This window comes from Xenopus laevis, chromosome 1L (genome assembly GCF_017654675.1).
Source record: "Xenopus laevis strain J_2021 chromosome 1L, Xenopus_laevis_v10.1, whole genome shotgun sequence".
NCBI classification, from domain to species: domain Eukaryota; kingdom Metazoa; phylum Chordata; class Amphibia; order Anura; family Pipidae; genus Xenopus; species Xenopus laevis.
In genome coordinates, this window is record NC_054371.1 from 175544948 (window position 1) to 175554869 (window position 9922).

Sequence of the window (9922 nt, forward strand, 5' to 3'; positions counted from 1 at the left end):
TGTTTATAGGGAGCTGCAGTTTTCGGGTTTCCCGACACCCTTGTATTGTGAAGGTATGGTAACCTACTCCCATCCAAACTTGCCGGCGTTGTAGCTATCTGTCACTGTGGTTGATCCCAGCTTCTGCCCTGGGACAAACGAGTACACACTGTCCACCAGGATAATCTCGCTCTGGTTGTAGGAAGTATGGAAATGACCTGCTGAAGATCTTGGTGATCTTTGTGCCCGCATTGAGGGAAGTTGCGTTGTATAGTCACATGTGAAGGTCTCACTTCTAGTGCTGTCACTAGTACTACTATATAGTAGCTGTAGTAATCTGCCGCTGATTCTCTGTCTTGTAGAGAAAAGACTGAATACTAGTGATTAGTCTGTACTTCTTCTACTGGAACTGGAGCGATGTCTTCTGCTCGTAGCAGAGAAAAGACTGCTCAATGTAATGCCTCTCTTTGTAGTGGAGAGAGCAAAACCAAAACAAATTGTTCTGGAGGGGGGTTGGGAAGGGATTTTATATCCAAGTTGGATGAAGTGCAGCACCCCTTGCTATGACACATGTTTACCAGTAGAGGCGGTAACTGTATTAGGCAACCTTCCTGAGAATATGGATTCTGATACGACTGGTTTCCTGGCTTGCCTTCTGGTTTCTGCCATTGGAGTCTATTTCTCAGTGATCCCTCTGGAGACTACCGTGGGTTTTTTTTTTTTTTAAAACTTTGCATTGCAAAGCATTGCGTCAAGTCACTACACTATAGTAGCACTTGATGTTGCTCTAGTTGTCCCTTCTTTCCCATTGGAAGGTGCTATAACCTCCTGTCACCTTTGTAAGGATCTGTTTGAAATCTGGTTCAAACACGGTTTCTTAAAATTTTGAGTTTGTTCTAGTTTGAAAACTGGAATTTATGTTTGGTATAGTGAGAAGCTGTGTTGCTTGACCAGTGCAGTAGGCATAGAGCCCTTTTGGCAACCACTGTCCTGGCTGTGGATTTTGCCAATAGTGGAGCTATGTGTAAAGCTGAATCTGCTAATAGAGCGAGTGGAGCATGGAGATTCCTCACCTCTGCAGCTTAAAGTTGTGCTGATTGAGGTGGTTGATACATTAGTTCCTGGGCCAAGTGTTTATCTGTACTTGACTGTCCCGTGACTGCGGTTACTGGATGCTACTGATTGTGAATAGGCTCTTTTGAGAGCTGATTCCACCTTCATGACCATGGGGTCTGTAAAAGCTGCTGTCCTCTGTTGGGGGAGCAGTTTGTTCTGATAGGGGTGCAACTGCAGGATCAACCTGAGGGTCTGTCTCCTGTTTTGCCCTGTTCGTCTGGAATAGGGTATGTGTTGTAAAAATTGTTTGGTCAAGGCTGAGCTGCGCTCTGGCTGTGACCATTCAGTGTCTATAGTTAGAGTAGTAACCTAAATACTAGAAAAGAGCGTCTTTTTCTGTTGCACTCCTAGTATTCAATCTGCTTTAGACACCGCTATAGTAAGTAGCAAGTCAGAAATATTGCCTACTCCCACATCTTCTCATGGGAAAAAGATTTTTGTTCAAAGGAATCTGACATGGTATCTTTGGCCCTCCTCTTCCTAGCACGTGTGTATGCTGAGGTGGAGGTTGGACGGTGTTTGTTTGTTTTTTTGTTTTTTATCCCTTCCAGAAAGTACCCTTCATGCATTTGGGATGTGGATAGTTGTTCCCACAGATTTAGACTGGGGAGTTAAGTTAACCCTGAAGGGGAGCTGGTAGTACCTTGCTGTTGCCCCTTATCATTGTAGGTATTAAACAGAGAGTTATTCTCTGAAGTAGTAGTAATCTGTGATAATATAGGTGCCTTGGATGGAATACTGTCAGAACAATAATTGTGCTCAGATTTTCCCAAGGTGTGTATGCAACTTTTGCAATTCAGCCCTTTTTTCTGCCTTTCTGTGGATTTGGCAGTCTAAACATCCACCATAAGTTCCCTTAAGAAATCTGGCTTTCCATAGTGCTGTTATTACAGAGCTGCTATGGCACAATGGTAACCCACTTAGCACTGTAGAGCCGTGTTATAAGGCTTCTGTGCTTTTGTGCTATGGCCACTAGTAACTCACATTCGATGTAGAGTCTTGTGGTGCAGAGTGTAATATACTATATACGTCTTTGCTGCACTTCTCTGTGGTGACACAGTGTTGAGAAGTCCGTGCAGTTTGTGGCGTCATTGCATTGCGGCGTTTTGACCCTCGCTTCAAGGTTTGACGCCCGTGGCGGGAGAAACTGGATGCCCGTGTCAATAATGACACCGGCGCCGATAACGAGACGCCCGCTTCCTGAATTGACGCCCGCATGACACACGTGGTGCCAAAAGCTCCATGAGAAAAGGCGCCAAAACACAGGTATCAACCTTGTCGCTTTAGGGGTTAAGGGAGTAATTATAAGAAACTGTAGTTTGTATTACTCTCACCTTATTAGTGTTGGCCATAGAGAGTAATAATAGGTAGCTCAGCATACCATTTACTCTAATACACAAGACAGTGTTGGCCATAAGGAGTAATGATAGGTAGCTCAGCATACCTTTTACGCTAATACAAGTGCTGCTGAATGGTATTGGGCCTAGCAGCAGCATGGTGTGCACTGATTCCACTTGCTGTAATATGAGCAGGGAAGGAATTACTGATCTTTGAATGACCTCTGTTCCATCCAGGGCTGATATCTTTAAAGGGATCCTGTCATCGGAAAACATGTTTTTTTCAAAACGCATCAGTTAATAGTGCTACTCCAGCAGAATTCTGCACTGAAATTTCTCAAAAGAGCAAACAGATTTTTTTATATTCAATTTTGAAATCTGACATGGGGCTAGACATTTTGTCAATTTCCCAGCTGCCCCTGGTCATGTGACTTGTGCCTGCACTTTAGGAGAGAAATGCTTTCTGGCAGGCTGCTGTTTTTCCTTCTCAATGTAACTGAATGTGTCTCAGTGAGACATGGGTTTTTACTATTGAGTGTTGTTCTTAGATCTACCAGGCAGCTGTTGTGTTAGGGAGCTGTTATCTGGTTACCTTCCCATTGTTCTTTTGTTGGGCTGCTGGGGGGGGAAAGGGAGGGGGGTGATATCACTCCAACTTGCAGTACAGCAGTAAAGAATGATTGAAGTTTATCAGAGCACAAGTCACATGACTTGGGGCAGCTGGGAAATTGACAAAATGTCTAGCCCCATGTCAGATTTCAAAATTGAATATAAAAAAATCTGTTTGCTCTTTTGAGAAATGGATTTCAGTGCAGAATTCTGCTGGAGCAGCACTATATATTTTTTTTTTTTGCAAGATTTTTTTTATTGAATTTTTACAAACAAATAGATTAGATAGAGATTGAAGGTAGGAAAAGGGATAAGGAAGAAGAAGATTGTATCAGGGCTCCCCTGTACAGAACTTTAATCAAAGCGTATAAGGGTACCATTCTAGACACGGGTTCGGATAGTGTAACTATATCACTCTGCCTTCCAGCCCTACGATGAGAAGAGCATCTAGGTATCCATGTCACTTTCTAGCCAGCCACCCCATATCTTCCCAAATTTGTCTGGGCAGCCTCGTACTAAGTAAGTTTTTGACTAGGGAGAACATCATTTACAAGCTTTTTCCAGAAGCCTATTGTCGGAGGAGCTGTTGCTTTCCAGGTCATCAGGATGGCTTTCTTGGCAAAGTGTAACAGTTGCAGCAGACTCATCCGTTCATAATGGGTTAGCGATAGTCCTTCAGTAATACCCAACAAACAGAGCTCAGGAGAGCGAACATTAGGGAGCACAAGCTTAAGTGCACCATATGCCAAAACCTCTGTCCAGAATCTCTGAATATGAGGACAGTCCCAAAACACATGCATGTAGTTTCCCTGATCAAGATTACATTTGGGGCATACATCTGGGAGACCAGGATAGATCCGGGCCAGTCTGTGAGGTGTCAGGTAAATTCGATTGAGAAACTTGATGTGAATGTACCTATCTCTGATGGAAATATTTACCTCAGGTATTTGGCTGAGAATATCTTTCCATGAGCCTTCATCTAGTTGGGGAAAGTCAGGCTGCCATTTCTGGCAAAAGTGCTGTAGTGGGTCAAAGGCATCTTGTGCAAGAAGGGTATAAAAACCAACTTAGCGGTTTCTGAAGCTCCGGGCGTCTCAGATACCGTTCAAGCGAGGTCTCTGTCACCTCTGGGGCCCTTTCGGGGAACTGAGTCAGGAGTGCATGGCGTAGTCTGAGAAAACTAAAGAGCATACGGTTTGGCAAGCCAAAATCCTCCTGCAGTAGTGGAAACTGCTTAAACTCCCCAGGCCTAACAATATCTCCAAGGACTTTGATCCCTGCCGCTGCCCAGGTGGCCGCATCAGGTAGCAATCTGAGTTGAGGGAGATCATTATTGCCCCATAGGGGGGGACCACCTTGACCACTTGCTCTTCTTCCTATATGGGGACACCACTGCCCTCTGGAATACTGTACACACCGGTTTCATACAAGGCGTAAGGGAATATATGGAGGAGAGGCCTTTTTGCAACTGATTGGCCAATGCTTCAAAGGAGGAAATTACTCCTGCCTCAAGGACCACAGCCTGATTGTTCGGGTTAGGGTTCAGCCACCACCAGGCATAGACTAACTGACTGGCATAAAAATAGAGTAGAAGGTTTGGGAGCGCCAAACCGCCTCTAGCAACTGGGGCCTGTAGGGTCTGCCACTTAATCCTCGGCCGTTGTCCTGCCCAAATAAAGCCCCGCATAATACCATCTACTGTTGCGAACCACCTTTTGGGGGGTATAATTGGTGCATTATGAAAAGCATATTAAAACTTAGATAAAAAAAAATCATTTTTAGTAGATTAATGCGCCCTGGGAGGGAGAGTGGTAGAGTCGCCCAGTTTTGTACTTTAAGTTTAAGGCTTTTGACAATTGGAGTCAGATTAAGTTCAAGATATAGTGATAGATTCCTATGAATTTCTATGCCAAGATATCTGAAACGAGTCACCCACTGCAAGAGTGGACCATGTCTGGGGTCTTTTTGGGTATCCGGGTGGAGCAGCACTATTAACTGATTCATTTTGAAAAATTTTCACCATGACAGTATCCCTTTAAGTGAATTCACTTGCTGCACAGCACACTGCAAGGAGATTGGACTCTCACTGTCCTGAGGCTCAGCATCAACCCTTGATTGCAGCAGGTAGCTCTGCGTACCCTAAAGGTTGTGACATCTGACAGCTCTGCCTGCCATGTATTGCCTCTGCAACAGCAGTTCTGGAATGCAGCGGGTAGCTCTGCATACCCTAATCTGTGCCCTCTGTTGCCTGCTGTGCACACCTGATGGACAGCACTGCGTGTCCTCTAGGAGTTGTGCCTTTGTTCTGTAAAATTAAAATTATCCAGATAATAAAATAAGAAAAAATGTAATAAACCAATAAAATCTGTCCTTCACCTCCGAGGCAGGACAAAGAACTGGCAAGTGGAGGTGGAGCCATAACTTATATACCAGGGGAGGGGTCAAGAGTCTTATTCTTCTGTCCTGCCTACAGAGATGAGATTGACATTTACCCACACGTTTGCACTGACAGGAGGGCCAATTAGAGAAATGTGTAATGACACAATTGGGCTATGAATTGTTATATAGCTAAATGACCATAGCTACTTGTGATGTGAAAAAGCCACTTAAATGAGCTGATGATTTATAGACATAAAGCATGTCTCAAAGCTTCCTTATCACCTCCTGCAAGCTTTCTTTGTGTAATTGTCCAGTAACAAGAAACCAGCTGCAAGTCATAGCCCAGGAGTGCCCAAACATTACTAATGCAAGGTCTATTTTTTATGATGATGCCCCATTATGATCTACATCCATATATGCATTTTAGCATTTTATTTTATGGAAAATGAAAAAAAATGGAGTCTACAGGAGATGTCCCTTCTGTAATTTCGAGCTTTTTGGATAATAGGTTTACGGATAACAGATCCCTTATAGGTATATTAATAATAATAATAATAATAATACATATAGTAGGCAGTATAATGCATGAAACATTCATTTGGTGCACAAAACAATCATAGATGTATCCAAAACTGAAAAATCAACCATACCAAAAGGACAGAAACCCGATTGCCCCATGGTCACTAAACTCCTCCCATCTAACGTGTTTTTGCATCAGAGGAGGCTGATGAAGCATCAAATTACATGAAATTACATGTTAGTGACTTCCCAGTAGTGATGTGCGGGTTAAGAAAAAGCTTGACCTGACCTGAACCTGCACACACCTTGCTTCCCTCCTCCTTTTATAGTAGGTTTGCTCCGAAACCACTATTTTGGATTCTGCCAAATCCTTCGCAAAAGATTCAGCCTAAAACCGAATCTAATCCTAATTTGAATATGCATATTAGGGTTGGGAAGGGGGAAACATGTTTTACTTCCTTGTTTTGTGACAAAAAGTCACGTAATTTCCCTCATCGCCCCTAATTTGCATATGCAAATTCGGTTTGGCCGGGCAAAAAGATAGGGCTGAATTCTGCTGAAAAAGGCCGAATCCCGAACTGAATCCTGGATTCAGTGCATCCCTATTTTATAGACCAGTGCTGACCCGCCCCACCAATGACATCACAAAAGGGGCAGGCAGGTACGCGCCTGTAAAACTGCCAGTATATGGTCAGGGGCAGGGTTAGACTGGGCCAGTGGTATACCGGGAAAAAACCCACACATGTACGGCGTGTCTCTTGCGCACATGTCGTGTTCCTGGAGGCTGCAGTGCAGGAAGGGGTCTGTCCGTACATCACTAATTCCCAGATAGCCACCTGTAAAATATTATTTGTGACAAATGAGATCCAATTAGCAAGTTAACGTGTATTTCCCAGATAATATGTGAAATGCCTTTTTTTTTTTAAACAAATTGGATTCAATAGACTTGTTCAAATGGCATTCCACAGACCACTACTCACCAGTGTACACATGCAGAAATACTCTGTGGGAATTATATATGCTGCAACACGGTGCTGAATACATATACTGCAGCAGTAAGTCTGCTAATGCCACATTAACATGTAGAGTTTATTCAGTTAATAGTTTGCAAAATCACAACACCTGAATCAGATCACTGTCTCTTTGTAGAACATATATCCATAAGGGATCAGCCAGCCTCACTCAAGCCAACTACACATTGTGCAGGTAGAATAGTTTGCTATGTGTGATGGTGATGATGCCAGATTTTTCTCTACATGGGACTGTTACATAAGTTGAAAAACACCATCAAGTTCATCCCCTCCATATGAACCCCAGTGCAGATGTATACACACCCTTGTACAGACATATTGATACACTCACCTAACTTATTTGCTAAATTGGTATTAGGCTTTTGGGAATAGGACCTCCTTCTTACTCACTCCAGTTTTACTTTCACTTTCTTGGAAATGGGAACTCATAGGATTACAGCTGTTGTTGATGCAGGACAGACACAACTTTAAAAAAAAACAAACCATAATGTGAATGTGTTATGTGCACTTTACAGAATGTTAAAGAAGGGCTTGTTATTACCGTCAAACAATATACACTTTCCAGCAGTCGTGCTAATTACACATATAATAACGTTTTCAGTTTGGAGAAAACATTTGCATAAAAACATATTCGCAAAGATGTTGCCGCTAGCAACCGGTCATACTAAGCAGCCCCGCAGTTCGATAGTAAAGCTGCCCTTTGGTATATTATTCCGCTTTCGGTGAGAAGGGCATCTTCTGTCCTGCCTACAGAGATGAGATTGACATTTACCCACACGTTTGCACTGACAGGAGGGCCAATTAGAGAAATGTGTAATGACACAATTGGGCTATGAATTGTTATATAGCTAAATGACCATAGCTACTTGTGATGTGAAAAAGCCACTTAAATGAGCTGATGATTTATAGACATAAAGCATGTCTCAAAGCTTCCTTATCACCTCCTGCAAGCTTTCTTTGTGTAATTGTCCAGTAACAAGAAACCAGCTGCAAGTCATAGCCCAGGAGTGCCCAAACATTACTAATGCAAGGTCTATTTTTTATGATGATGCCCCATTATGATCTACATCCATATATGCATTTTAGCATTTTATTTTATGGAAAATGAAAAAAAATGGAGTCTACAGGAGATGTCCCTTCTGTAATTTCGAGCTTTTTGGATAATAGGTTTACGGATAACAGATCCCTTATAGGTATATTAATAATAATAATAATAATAATACATATAGTAGGCAGTATAATGCATGAAACATTCATTTGGTGCACAAAACAATCATAGATGTATCCAAAACTGAAAAATCAACCATACCAAAAGGACAGAAACCCGATTGCCCCATGGTCACTAAACTCCTCCCATCTAACGTGTTTTTGCATCAGAGGAGGCTGATGAAGCATCAAATTACATGAAATTACATGTTAGTGACTTCCCAGTAGTGATGTGCGGGTTAAGAAAAAGCTTGACCTGACCTGAACCTGCACACACCTTGCTTCCCTCCTCCTTTTATAGTAGGTTTGCTCCGAAACCACTATTTTGGATTCTGCCAAATCCTTCGCAAAAGATTCAGCCTAAAACCGAATCTAATCCTAATTTGAATATGCATATTAGGGTTGGGAAGGGGGAAACATGTTTTACTTCCTTGTTTTGTGACAAAAAGTCACGTAATTTCCCTCATCGCCCCTAATTTGCATATGCAAATTCGGTTTGGCCGGGCAAAAAGATAGGGCTGAATTCTGCTGAAAAAGGCCGAATCCCGAACTGAATCCTGGATTCAGTGCATCCCTATTTTATAGACCAGTGCTGACCCGCCCCACCAATGACATCACAAAAGGGGCAGGCAGGTACGCGCCTGTAAAACTGCCAGTATATGGTCAGGGGCAGGGTTAGACTGGGCCAGTGGTATACCGGGAAAAAACCCACACATGTACGGCGTGTCTCTTGCGCACATGTCGTGTTCCTGGAGGCTGCAGTGCAGGAAGGGGTCTGTCCGTACATCACTAATTCCCAGATAGCCACCTGTAAAATATTATTTGTGACAAATGAGATCCAATTAGCAAGTTAACGTGTATTTCCCAGATAATATGTGAAATGCCTTTTTTTTTTTAAACAAATTGGATTCAATAGACTTGTTCAAATGGCATTCCACAGACCACTACTCACCAGTGTACACATGCAGAAATACTCTGTGGGAATTATATATGCTGCAACACGGTGCTGAATACATATACTGCAGCAGTAAGTCTGCTAATGCCACATTAACATGTAGAGTTTATTCAGTTAATAGTTTGCAAAATCACAACACCTGAATCAGATCACTGTCTCTTTGTAGAACATATATCCATAAGGGATCAGCCAGCCTCACTCAAGCCAACTACACATTGTGCAGGTAGAATAGTTTGCTATGTGTGATGGTGATGATGCCAGATTTTTCTCTACATGGGACTGTTACATAAGTTGAAAAACACCATCAAGTTCATCCCCTCCATATGAACCCCAGTGCAGATGTATACACACCCTTGTACAGACATATTGATACACTCACCTAACTTATTTGCTAAATTGGTATTAGGCTTTTGGGAATAGGACCTCCTTCTTACTCACTCCAGTTTTACTTTCACTTTCTTGGAAATGGGAACTCATAGGATTACAGCTGTTGTTGATGCAGGACAGACACAACTTTAAAAAAAAACAAACCATAATGTGAATGTGTTATGTGCACTTTACAGAATGTTAAAGAAGGGCTTGTTATTACCGTCAAACAATATACACTTTCCAGCAGTCGTGCTAATTACACATATAATAACGTTTTCAGTTTGGAGAAAACATTTGCATAAAAACATATTCGCAAAGATGTTGCCGCTAGCAACCGGTCATACTAAGCAGCCCCGCAGTTCGATAGTAAAGCTGCCCTTTGGTATATTATTCCGCTTTCGGTGAGAAGGGCATTGCCCTTA

At 42.5% G+C, this 9922-nt stretch overlaps 1 long non-coding RNA gene across 1 annotated transcript; it reads right to left on the minus strand.

The window, feature by feature from the left end:
* Nucleotides 1-6476: 6476 nt before the first annotated feature.
* LOC108697103 lies at nt 6477-9856 on the minus strand. The gene is made up of 5 exons (XR_005962228.1): nt 9721-9856; nt 9511-9644; nt 8889-8984; nt 7302-7435; nt 6477-6775 (listed from the first exon to the last, which is right to left on the minus strand). It is a non-coding gene; the product is annotated as an uncharacterized LOC108697103 (long non-coding RNA).
* Nucleotides 9857-9922: the final 66 nt, after the last annotated feature.